Source organism: Cavia porcellus, unplaced genomic scaffold (assembly GCF_034190915.1).
Source record: "Cavia porcellus strain 051 isolate PalLab524CR breed Dunkin Hartley unplaced genomic scaffold, mCavPor4.1 scaffold_22, whole genome shotgun sequence".
Taxonomy (NCBI): domain Eukaryota; kingdom Metazoa; phylum Chordata; class Mammalia; order Rodentia; family Caviidae; genus Cavia; species Cavia porcellus.
In genome coordinates, this window is record NW_026947505.1 from 21209206 (window position 1) to 21222832 (window position 13627).

General features: G+C 40.1%; 1 protein-coding gene and 1 pseudogene across 6 annotated transcripts in view; both read left to right on the forward strand.

Annotated features, from left to right (window-relative positions):
• Positions 1 to 13627, forward strand: part of Esr1 (estrogen receptor 1) — a 357099-nt gene that overhangs the window by 105041 nt on the left and 238431 nt on the right. The gene's annotated exons all lie outside the window — the stretch shown is intronic.
• LOC106027370 (60 kDa heat shock protein, mitochondrial-like) lies at positions 8156 to 9942 on the forward strand (annotated as a pseudogene).

Consider the following 13627-nt stretch of genomic DNA (forward strand, 5'->3'; position numbering starts at 1 on the left):
CACGTGTCTCACAGGATTCCACTGGCTGAGGCTGAATAAAGCGCTCTGTGTTCTCACGCCAGCTTTTGAATTATAAATGTGGCCTTTTAGAATCTGTTTAAGGCCCACATCTGCATTCTCAAATTTTTTCTTGGTGACTTTACTGTTTGAAAAGACCTCCAGGCTTCGTGCTAAAGTGATCTCTTGTGTTTCTAAGTGCTACAAAGCCATGTCATGTCTAAAGGAGATGGATTCTGTGTAGGGATGAGTTGCAGTGTGACTGAATGAATTCATTGTTAATATATCAACCGTTTATATTAAATAAAGTGATTTAAAATGGAAAGACACACACAAAAAGGATAAATATTGGTTGGTTGAGAAAATTGCTATGGCCAGAGATTCCTAAGGACCCTCCCAGTTTTCCCCTCAAAGCAATGGTTCAGTATTCAATAATTCCTTATGTATAGGAGTTAGATAATGCAGCTCCCATGAAAAATGAGAATGAACTCTATAAGGGAATGAATTAAGCACATGGTTGGGGCCAGGCATCTAATGTTTCCACCATGGCTTGACTTGTCTAACAGCAGTTTCTGGAGAATTACTTAACTGTGTTCCTCGACTTGCTCATCTGTAAAATGAATAGGGCGCGTATCTTTTGACTAGTGTGGGAATTAAATGAGTTAATGGATGTCTAAGGCTTAAAACATGTCCAGCACATAACAAGGCATGATTTCATTATGTTATTTTATATTGTTATTACATTATTTCTTCTTTAAAAGAAAAATGAACACTACACATGGAAGGTGAAAAACAGTTTTCAGAGTCTGCAGCATTTTAATACCCCTCTATTTGTTTTGTGTGTCTTGAAGGGACCAACTTCAGTATACTTTGTAATTTAGAATTTAAACTTTTTCAACCCCAAAAAGAAGCAGGAAGCTAGTATTTCCTGAAATGCTTAATATAAGCTGCATACTATGCTAGAAAAGAATAAAACAAATGTAATAACTGCTAAGTAAGTAAAAATCAATTAGTTTCTGAAAACAGAGACATCAACTGTGATGGGATGAGGTGATCCTAGCAAGGGAAGGTGTTGAGGCCGAGGTGAGCTGTTTTGAGAAAAATTGTTGCATGCTGAAGACAGTGGAGGGCATTTCTCTGTGATCTAGGGTACCAGAGGCATCTATGAGAGAGGGTGGGTTTCCAATCCTTGCTGAGTGGCAGACTCAAGGATGACTACAGTTCATCCAGATGCTTAAAAAACGGGGAAGCCAGATTTGATGGTGCATTCCTGTAGCCCTAGCAAAGAGGCTGAGGCAGAATTACAAGTTTGAGGCCAGCCAGGGATACATAGGGACCCTGTCTCATTGAGATCCTGTTTAAAAAAAAAAGAGCTGATGATTTAAATCAGTGATAGAGTTTCCCTGAGTTCCGTCCCCAGTACTTCAATTAATCAATCAATCAATCAATCAATCACTCAATCAATCAAAACAAAAAAACCCTGTGGATACTTGGGCCATATCTTAGCAGTTGTGATAATTGCTCTGGGGTTTAAACTACAATAAGGAAAAGAAAAACAGAACAAAGCATCTGCTTGGGGCTTTTCCTTAGTCTGCGGTTTCATGTTTCCTATGTCTCTGTCTCTGCATTCCATCCTCCTGCCACCATAGATGGATGGTGTCCGCATGCAGTTCTAAATATGGAGAGGTGGAGGCAGGAGACTCCCAGTGTGTCTCTAGGTTTTGCTGTGTTCCAACCTTGAGAAACAAAGTTCAGATCAAGTCTACATCCCTTCATTTGGGCTTCCTGAGGACAGGAATTCTGCAAATACGTCACGCCTGAGGACAAAGATGGCAGTAGAATTCATTTCTACTCCTCATTTTTCCAAAACAAGACCCAAAGCAGACAGTTGTGATTGCTATTGATTCAAAAAAATGCATGTTGAAGAACAGGAGGATGTTGACATTTGTTTCAAGACATGAAGATGAAATTTGGGAATAATCTGAACCACTGATACCAGTGTGCACTGATGCCTATTACTTTGACTAGATCTTTGTTAAGTGTTAAGGTGAAGATGATAAGTTTCTTATAACCTCCCCATCCCAGGGGAGTTCTCTTCAGAGAGTTGCCACAACATCAGGTTGTTAGTAGCAGGATATAACCTCTAGCATTGTTTAGGCAGCCATAAAATCCTAAATTACAGTACAATTGGTTGATTGCACAACATTTCCAGTTGAGCATTTGGAAAGTTCTGTTATGTTGGAATCTTTGGACAAGTGGAGGAGGACTTAGTTGTAACTCTCCCGATGGACTCCCTCCTGTTTTGACGTATTTGCAGAATTCTTAATGCAATCAGAATGTAGGCATTTGTAATGCTCCCTCTTTCAACTTTGTGTTTTGGAAGGCCACATTTTGATGAGAGAGAGTCTTGACACCAGGCATCTGGCACAGTCTGCTCAGGCTCCGTCCTCACACTGGCCAGTCCTCACGCCTGTTCTTTTCTCCTGTGATTCTGCCCGGAATAGGCAGATGTAAGGATGGTAGAAATATGGATGGTAGAAAAAGTGGTTAGAAGTGAACACAAGTCTTCTCCAAGACCCACATTGCTTGGCTAGCAGATTCTAGGTCCTGAACCATGAGGGGCCAGCAACCCACTCTTCTAGACTCTGGTTCGTTGTTTTTTGATGCTTAGTAATTATGACCACTGAAAGCAGAGTTGCTTAATACTGAATCCAGCCCTCTTCTAAGAAACCTACAAGTGACGGAAAGAAATTCTCAAGGCATCTCACACATGGTCTGATCTCATCTGTCTGCTCACTGCTCCTCAGTGTTTTCTCACTGGTCAACATACACATGTCTGGCATCTAAACCCTTGTAATTTGGTGCCAACCAGTCACCTATTGTCACTCCAAGCAGCGTTTGTTGAAAGCCAGCTTGGGATGGTATTTTGCTACTTCTGTTTTGCACAGTCATTTTTTTCTGTAGCATGTGATTTTCTTCTGTCCTCTCCCATCTCTGCTAAGCTCATTCTACTAAGAAGTCAAAGCTTAGCTGAAATGCTACCTCTACCAGATGAGCTTTCTTTCCAATCACTTTCAGTGTGTATTGTGCACATATGTCATCTTTTTGGTTACCTCTATTATAGTCACCATTGAATTCCTTCCATTTTGGTTAAAAGTAAATTTGTCACCCTGATTTAGTAGGTCATATTAATGTTATAGATTAACTTGGTAGACTTTTATTAATTTTATTAACTTATGTATATATGCACTCATTCAGCAAGCTACATTGGCCGTTGATGGTGTACTGGCTTATGTGGCAGAGACAGACATTGGAAACATTATAATGTCACTGAGGAGCTCAGAGTCCCGTAAGGGAGATGAGGAGTGTGTGGATAAGGGAACAGTGAAATAAGAAATGTGTTAGAGACCAGGAGGAGCACTGAGGAGAGACACTTAGCCAGGTGGGAAGCCCTGGTCCCTTGGGGGACCAGGTCAAAGATGGGTTGGTGGATTGAGCATGGCAAAGGAGTCAGCCTAGGCTGTGTCTTGCTAATTGGTACTCCCTGCAAGTGCAACTTAGTTCCTGCAACAGAATAAGTGTTTAGAAATATACAGAAGCAAGTCGTTGTATTAACAAAAATAAAGGTAAATGGCTAAGATTCAGAGAGATAACCTGACAGTGAGTGTTTTTTGGTTTTCAGAGCACAGTACACCAGGCATCTTGCTGAAAATCTTTAGAGGCTGGTATTATTATTTTCATTTATGGATGAAGAAGTTAAGACTCAGAAAAGGGAGTGACTTGCCCAAGTTCATACTGCTACTAATGTACAGCTAAGGATTTTAAAATTTGGAAAAATGGAACTGAAGCTTTTAACCGACTGTGTGGTATGTGGAAAAAAAGTGGCAGGATGCGTTCTGTTGCTGATGAACTTATCGGGCAGCTGGTCGCTTAATTTTTTGTAGTGCTTTTATTTTTAGTTGTGACAATATTTTAATCTTAGACTGTGTCCCGAGGCTGCTGCTTTTAGTTTTATGGGAAACGGCTATTTTTATGATACTTACATGTTTAAACAATTTTCCATTAAGTAGGGGGATGTTTTCTCTTCCAATATCAGAAGCAGCCATTAAATAAAATCCTTGGAAAACTTGTTGATAGCAAGTCATTTCTCTACATGTGAAACTGATCCCAGAATTTCAAAGCTGGATAGAATTATAGCATTCATTTGGTCCAATCTTCTCTTTGAACAGATAAAATCAGAAAAAGAATCAAAGTATTTTCATCTAAAAGCAACATTAGACATGATCTATTACAACCTCTTTGTTTTTGTAGAGGTAAAATCATAGAATCCCAGCATTTTAAATTGAGAAGAGATATTAGACATGATATGTTCTTATCGCTTTATTTTCCAAGTGAAGAAATCGTCATCTAGAGAGGTTAAGTGACTTCCCAAGGGTTCCCAACCAGGAGAACAGAAAAAGGGCTATGTCCATGTTGGGCTCCCGTCTACTGTCACCTCACCTAACAATCCCTGTTCATGCAGGGCACAGATATCATGCCGTACTTATAGTTCTAGCATTTGTAGTGGAAACTCAACAAAGCAGAATGAGGGAATGCCCCATTATGGTGGCTACAAAATTATGATGATGGTAAAGGAATGCAATAACTGTACCTGCCTCAGCCGGCCATCTGTTTAATTGGTTTATGCTCTGTGTGAAAAATTTTAATCTCCATTTAGCAGTTCAGTTTTAGTTCTCTGGTGGGGGCTTATTTCCTACCCTTCCATTTAGGTTGTTTCCTTTCAGTCTTAATAATTATAGCATGTTTACTTTGTGATTGAAGATTCCCTTTCTTGTTTTCCTTTTCTCTGTTTCCAAATCTTAAAGGTTAGGAATTACCTTGCCAGATTTCCCTGGAGATTTATGCTGACTCCTTTCAGATTTCCAAAGCAGTTGGATGCTATTTTTATTCCACTATTACCAGCGTGAAAGTGGGACTTGCATTAATTCATCATAGATCTTTCTCCGCAGTATTGGCAAAAGTAAAAACAAACCAACGTACAATAAAAACTTGGTTATGTGGTCCCTTTGTTGAAAGTCAGGGGTCTTTCTGGGACTTCTTCCTGAACCCAATGTTGGTTACATGCTGTTTACTATTACACTTTCCCCTGCGTGTTTCAATGTTTCATTTTGAGGAAGTGAAATGTAAGTTTAATAATAATTGTAATTGGTTGAACCATATGTTGGAAGTGTAATTAATATTTCTGTTAAGTGTTTAACACATTTATCATGACTGATGAGTTGTTACTAGGCTAAAGCAAGATAATTTAATACAGTTTGTTCTGTAGAAGTTTATATTTATCAAGATAGGATTTATAATTCAGGAAAAGTATAGCATTTTTTCTATTTTGTTTTTTAATGAGTTAAAGAACTAGAATTGTCAGTTAAAATACCTGAAAGAGATAGTAATGACCTTACATTTCACAATACTGTAGAAATTGAATAAGTTCTGATTAATATTTTATGACATTTATGTATATGAAAGAAAAACCATTTGAGGTAGGAGATACTGTATGGACTTCTTGAGATTGGCCTTTGTATTTATTTTCTCTTTTGTGAGACATTGTAGACCAAGTGTGGTGTGTGTGTGTGTGTGTGTGTGTGTGTGTGTGTGTTGCTCTGGTTTTGAGAGCAGTATCACTATCTTTTGAGCAAAATGACTTCCCCTAAGGAGTGAAGGCAAAGCCACCCTTGAGATAGGTTTCTTGAAGCTCTTGCACAGCTTCCTGTAGTTTAGGAGCTCTTTGCAGACAGGTGATGCTGTGCGCAGTAAGATTAGGCCAGTAATAAATATTTTAGAGTTAGTGTTTCTTCTTAGAAGATGTACACGTTAATCTTCTCGATGTCTAGGCTAAACCTGTTTAAGGAACTACATGAAGGAGAGCGTCAGCAAGTAGAGAGAAAACAGGAAAGATAAATCAGTCTCACACCTCATGCTCCTTACTTTGAAGTGAGGGAACTTCTCTCTGGTGATGTTAGCTATGTGAATTGCAAGGTACACTGGTCCTTTTTAATTTGCAGGTGATTCTAGTAAACAGGTGAACATTAATTTAGTGTGCTATCCCACTGGACCAAGAGACCTCGGTCAGCATTTCCTCATTCTGTCTCCAACAAACTTTTGTCTTTTGACGAGAAAAGCATGATTAAGCGTGTGATCATTAACTTTTCCTATTGTCCTGACCTCAAATCTGTAATTGCTGCTGGACCCAAGCCCTGCTGTTGCCTGCCTTAAAAGTGTCATATTTAGGGCTATCAGGTAAAATGTAGGAAACCCAGGTAATTTGAAATTTCAGATAAATAACAACTTTTTAGATTTTTCTCATTTGACATTGTAGTAAACAATTTGTGGTTTATCTTCTAACTTTTTGGGTGTTCTGCATTTTGACTGGTTAAATTGGGAGCCCTATTCATACAGCCTCACTCTTTACTGTATATAGTTTGGAAGGCTTGGAAGTATAACTTTCACCTGCCCCTCTCTACCAAGAAAGCAGGCACCTGATGTGAAATTCAGACACTAGTCCCTGCCATTATTGTTGACTATGAAGAACACATAGGTTAAGATTAAATGTAGATGTAGTTATTATTCAGGTAATTGTAATTCTTGGTCATCATAAATTTGACAATTATAAAAATACATAATTGAAGTATAAAGTAAATATTACAATACATGAGGAGAAAATCAGAGAGTAAGGATCATGTAGAAACAATTTTGTCTCCACAACTATGAATTATTTTTATGAGTGAGGCTAATAGTATTATAGCAATAACATCCACAAGGAATGTAAGCATTATGTATTGCAAACACGCACCAAAGAAAAGGGAATGGAGATCAAGAGGTGGATACAAGGGCAAGGGAGGAAAGAGAAAGGGGATAAAAAAGAATTATGATGTATTATGCACATTCCCCAATTCGCCCCTAAAGAATATAAACATTGTGTACTACAAACACGTACTAATAAAAATGAAGTGACACTTATTTTGGATGTCTTGGGGGAAGTTTTCTTATTTATGTGGTAATATCAGATTTCAGGAATTAGTTGTTCAGAAAAAATAAATTTCTGGAATGCATTCTAAAACATGAAAGATTTAGAAGCATATGTTAGGGAGGTCTGCACTCCCCTCCTTCAGCTGGTTTGTTGCCTTTTCGGGTGTCTGGTTGCATAGTAGGAGGACTTGAGAGATAGCTTGCTGCATGGGGTTGTGCTGGGGAAATCTTCCATGCATGGTTATGTCTGTAAAGACATGAAGACCCCAGTGTGAAAAAGGAAGATAAGGACCTGCTCCAGGAATCACTTGAATATAGGTCAGATAACTGTAGTTGTGCAATTTTCTGGGTGGGGATTGTTTTCTGAAATTGTTTTGATGAAAATATAGAGAGAGGATGTGACAAGCTTCAAATCGTCTAAAATACTTCCTTTTACTCAGTCTGGAGCCAGGGATGTTAAAGAAATCCCAGGGCCACGTTCCAAGGCATAGCTGGGAGCAAAAGGTAGTGCGAGTGTAGAAGCACGTCCTCTAGAGTCCAAGTGCTTAGGAGGCTAAAATTGCTTTAGCCCGTGGCAGTTGGTTGACAGCTGAGTGATTTGTCCCATCTGGGTGTGAGTCAGATTTGTGCAGAGCATTCAGGATGGGGAAGGTAATGAATTAAAAGTTGGTTAGCTATTTTTCTTTTGACTTCATAACAAATGTATACCTTGAAGAACTGTATCAGGAGAATCAGGAAGAGTATTTCTAAGATAAATATAAATAGTTATAAATATCACTTATAAAAAGTAATAAAGATATTTAATGCTGATTTTCCTTTGAGCACGGCCAAGTTTTGTAAGAGGCAGAGCTTGGGAATCTGAGCACTTATTCTCAGAGATTTCCGGTTGTTTCTGACTCTGCTTTCTAGACAGACTCATTAGAGGATACTGGCTAGGAATGAGAAGAAGTTCTTCAGATCCAAAAATGGGAATGAGCCCGCCTGTGCCTGGACACCTGCAACACTGGTGCTCCCTGAGGGGAGTAGGGCAGCTGCAGTTGCTTGTTATTAGGCTCTGGAAAACTCAGATGCACTAGCTTTGTTGACTTTCTGAGTTTGTCACTGGGTCCTTGTTCTTATTCCCTGTAAAGAGCAATTGAAATCCCTGTTTGCCAGTCTGGCGTACAGTGACCAGTGTAGCCTGTCTGACATGTTTTTACCTTGCTCAACTGATGGTGTCAAACTGCCTGCTGGTTTCACTGGATGGCTGACTCTGTTTGGTCATTCATGCATTTAGCAAATATTTATTGATCATCTTCTCTATGCCAGGCACTGTTCTAGGCACTGGAAATAGATCACTTATCAAAGCAGACAAATCAGTAAAGGTTGCACTGGAAAGACTTTGTTATTGCAAAGGAGATATTTCAGTTAAGTGAAACAGAGGAGGGTGTAGCCGTGTGGAGATCCCAGGAAAGGCACTGGAGGCTGACCGGAACAGTAGTGCAGAGGCCCCAGGCGGGAGCCTGTCAGGTGTGTTAAGCAGAGTAGCCAGTCTGGCTGCAGTGGAGTAAGGGGAGTTAACTTTTCCTCCTGGTGATACACAGATCACTAGCCCACTGTGAAGAGAGAAATTACTTGATCTGACTGTGTGTTGTCACACTGTTATAGAAATGGAAGAGTATAATGACCCTGAATTACCCAGCTTCAACAATTAGTTTCATTTGTAAATACTTCTTTCTATATTCTTCTAGAGTATGACTGTTCTTAAAAACACAACTACAATACCATTACATTTTAAAAATGAAGAAATTTTTGAAGGCATGAAGTTTGCTCTAGGATATATTTTGCTGTACTTTATAACTACATCGAAAGGCTACAAGTGTGAGTTTTAGGATGCCTATGTTCTGCTGGGCGAGGAGGTTTCTAGCATCCAGTCTACTGTATCTGCTCTTGAAATCGCCAGTACTCACCAAAAGCCCTTGTCATGACTGCTGAGTACACTGACCAAGAAGCTCCAAGTATTGTGGTTTTGAGCAGGCTAAGGTTGGTCTTCAGATTGCAAAAGCCAAAGCCCCACGGTTTGGCGATAATAGGAAGAACCAGTGGGAAGATGTGACTATTAATAGCTACTGGTGGTGCAATTTGGAGAGAGGGATTGGCCTTGAAGTTCCAAGGTTTTCAGCTCCATGACTTAGGAAAAGTTGGAGGGGTCATTGTGACCAAAGATGGTGCCATACTTTTGAAAGGAAAAGGTGACAAATGACACCCTAAATAATCTATCCAAGAAATCACCAAGCAGAAATTAAAACTAGTAAGTATAAAAAGGAGAAACTGAGTGAGGGAACGGTGAAGCTTTCAGATGACACAGTTGTGTTGAAAGTTGGTGGGACAAGTGACATCGAGGTGAATGAGAAGACAGGATCACAGACGGCCTGAGTGCAGCTGTGCAGAAGGCATTTGTGCTGGGAGCTGTGCCCGGCTTCACTGCATTTCCATCCTGGATGCTTTAACATCTGCTGATAAGGGCCAAAAAATCAGTATGGAAATTATTAGAAGAACACTCAGAATTCCTGTGATGACCATTGCTGAGAACACAGGTGTGGAAGGAAGGATCTTTGATACTTGAGAAGATCCTGCAGAGCTCTTTTGAACTTGGTTATGAGACTATGCTTGCAGACTTTGTGAATATGGTAGAAAAAGGAACTATTGATCCAACAAAGAATGTGAGAACTGCTTTACCAGTGCTGCTGGTTGTGTGTGCGTGTGTGTGTGTGTGTGTATGTGTGTGTGTGTGTGGCTTTTCTGTTAGCAGTGGCAGAAGTCATGGTCACAGAAGTCCCTAAGGAGGAGAAGGACCCTGAAAAGGGTGCCCTAGATGGGATGGGTGGTGGGATGAGCTGTGGCATCTTCTAACCCTGGAATAGTGCTTGGTCCTCGCTGATGTACCGTGACGGAAAGCTCCACGATGGAGCTCCAGAGACCTCAGAGAAGTCTAAGAAGGAACTAAGGAGAAGGCTGGCTGATGTAAGAGAATCACATTCCCATCATTGCTGATTTCAGTTATAATATAGGATGGCTTACTGTCATTGTCCATGCCTACAGATAATTTACTGCGTACTTTTGAATACAAAAGCATTTGTATCCTCCTGAAATTGTGCCACAGTTCTGTACCAGTGTCCTGCTCTCAATTTAAAGCATAGAGGTATTTCTCCTCCTGTTCTGTTACAGTCAGGATTTCAGTGCTTGCCGTCACAGATGAGAAGTTCAGAAGCAGCCTTTCTGTGGAGAGAAAGGAGAGTTGTGTACAAAAAGTTGGAGAAAAGTCCAATTGTGACATCCTTTGTGTAATAAAAATCTGCTTGAATTTTTAAAAAATGAACACTACTTCTTTAAATATCAAGAATTTGAATCAATGCATACTTTGAATATTGAGCTGATGAGATTTTCTGAGAGGTAGCATATAGCATGGGAGAGAGAAATTAAGGATTTGACAATTAAAATCCCTTTCAGAGTGCATTTCACTAAATGCACCACTCTGAAAGGGATATAATATATATATATATATATATATATATATATATATATCACTAAAGAAATAAAAACCATCTTTTTTCTTTTTTTATTTCTTTTTTTTGAGACAGGGTCTTTCTATATAGTCCAGGTTGACCTTCAATTCACTGTGTAGCCCAGGCTGGTCTCGAGCTCAGTAATCTCCTGCCTCAGCTTCATGAGTGCTGGGATTCCAGATGCATGCCACCTTGCAAGAGATATATGAACAAAACAATCACAACCACTGACTTAATAATTTTTATTTCTTCTTAGAGACATTATTCAATGCCATCATCTCTCCAAGTAGAAAAATTGTTATTGTTCCAATTTTAAAATGAGGAAAATGTCAAACAGTCACTCACATGTTAAGTCACTTTTTTAAAAGTCCCTTAGAGTACATAATGGTACATTCTATAATCCTAGCATTTTGGAAGACTGAGATGGGAGGATCATAACTAGAGCCCACTTTGGCAACTTAACTTAGTGATAGTCTGTCTCAAAAGAAAAAATTAAAAATAGAGTTGGGCTCAGTGCAAAAGCTCTGGATTCAATTCTTAGTATTGCCAAAAACCAACCAAATAAACAAGCACACAAACCAAACCAAAAAAAAAACAACCCCCCCCAAAAGACCCAAACCCAAATCAAACCAAATCCAACCCAACCCTCCTAGAGAGTATGGTTTAGGAAACCCTGGTAAAGCTGTGAGTGACTTATCCAAACCTGAAACTCTCTCTGCTGTATTACCCTTTCTTGCCTCTGGGAAATTTGGGCAGGCAGTTGAGCACTTGTCTGGAATGCTTTACCAGTCCCTTGATATATTTATAATTATTTAAAGGAGTATCATAGAACTAGTTCTACGTAATTAAATAGCATTCAATTTAAATAAATTTAAAGGATTTGCTGGCTGCCTCTCCTTTGGGAGGCATGGAACCTGTGTAACGGTGAGCTTCAAAGCAGCACGGAAGAGGGCAGGAAGATGTACGAGGAGGAGAGGCACAGACTGAAAAAGGTTGTGCTTCCCAGAAGCCGCTTCATGGCAGCTGGGGCTGTGACACGTGGCTGGATTGCAAAGGGCGTGGAAAGAGGATGAAGGAGCGTCAGGGCAGGATCCTGGACTATCTTTGCGATGTTCCAGAGAGTACTTTGTGTATGTTATCCAGTGTCAAAGAGGCCACAAAAACAGGTCTAGACTCCAAAACTCTGAGCAAGCTGTGGAATCACTGTCTTTAACTGGATGTCATACACACTGACTCAAATTTTCTCTTGCTGTGAGGTCCATGTAGTGTCCAGCTCCACACATATCCTGATGTGGGTTCCCAGCGTCTCCAGATGACACCATTGCCAAATGTCCTGGCTGTGCCCCAGCGCACTCCACTGTGTTTTCTTAGAAGGAAAGGAGATTTTTTTCTTCGTGACATCATCAGCAAGGGAATAGTTGCCCTTTGAACTTGCCATCGGTGAAGTAGATAGAAAAATCAAAGTGCCCCTGAAGAGTAAGTTTCAACTGCCACATCTACGAGAGCCCTTAGCACCTACCCAGAGATATTGGTCTCTGTGTTGAAGGTTTAAGCCTTGCTGTGCTGGTAAAGTTGTTCTGTGCAAAATGTCCTCTGTTTATTTTATATCTAAACTGTCTCCTGCTGCAGAATCATTCATTTGCTTTGTAGCTTTTCCCAGCCTTAGAGACCTGGGTAACCCACAACTACCTGGGCAACACGTAGATTGTGGTGCCTGTGTCTCCCACATTTCTGCTCTTCTGTCTTCCACTTAAATCTCCCTCAATCATTGCTAACAGACCTCAGTGAACCTAAAACCTGTCACAGGTACAAAAGTGTTTTCTTCCTTTTCTTTGTCTCACCATTTCTTCTTCTTCCCTTCTGTTTTCTCTTACTTTATATTAGAGAAGTGATTTTTATTTTCATGGGAAAGTCATTTCACAAAAACTCAGTGGCTAAACTGAGAGCTGCCTATCCTCAGGTGGGTATGTGTTATCGTTAGTTGGTCACGGGAGTGCCCAGAAGACTTAACAGTGGTGCGACCACCTCTTCCAAACTTGTCCTCTGGGTGCTTTGTTACTCTAAGGAAAGAGTTCTGAGAAACGGGCTGTCCTCTCCTGGGACCCACTGGAGAAATTCTCCCTGGCTACAGATGTTATTGTTGGTCAGAGCCACGGGGTAGAATCATGGTCACACAACTGTAGTGCCAGAAAGGAATTTAGGAAGCACAGTTGTAATTTCTCATTTTACATATGAAGAAGCTGAGGTCCAGAAAGGTTTGGCAATTAGCTTAAGCCGTGCAGCTGTTACTGGCAGCTTTTTGTCTAGAACTTGAGAGTTCTGACTCAGCCTAGAACTTTTGCACCACAATACCCTACCCTCTCTTTTTATCCTGAAGTTTATCATATCTGCAGTAATGTAATTGCTAACAACATACAGCTTCCCAAATAATTTTTGTAGTCAACAATTTTCATTTGCAATTCTGGATATGTTTGTGCAGACTTTTTTATATGATGACATATTGGTTCTTATCTCCCAGATAGGACCATAAATGAAATGATTTATAGATCCTATTCAAGAGCAGGCCAGAGGCCAGTGCTTAGAGTGGGTTGTTTTTGGCCCTCAATGTTCTGTGTTTAATTGTTAGTAAGTCTAGGACTCTTGTCTCCACTGTTTTCCCCTCCAAAGGCCCAGGCCTCCCTCCTTGAGTCATCTGCTTCCCAATGTCTTATTCCTTTCCTTTTATGCTCTCTTCCTTTCCCACTCCCTTTCTTTTTCTTCCCCCTCCTTTTTAAAAAAATAGCCATCTTCCTCTTAGTAGAAACTCCTTGGCTGGTCATAGGTAGCTGTTCCTTTGATGCTATGGAATAAGTGAATGAATTTCATAATGATTCTGCATGCAAGTACACTTTTTATTCTCCTGAAATAGTGTCATATTTTCTGCAGAAATGAGACTGGAAATCAGATTTAAAAAAAAAAAGGTGTGGAGTCAAACCACAGTGCTCTCTCTTGACTTCCTGCTTCTGTGTCACCCACTTGCTTCGCCCGAGCTCCATCTGTGGGCTCCTAGACCTCGCCATTCA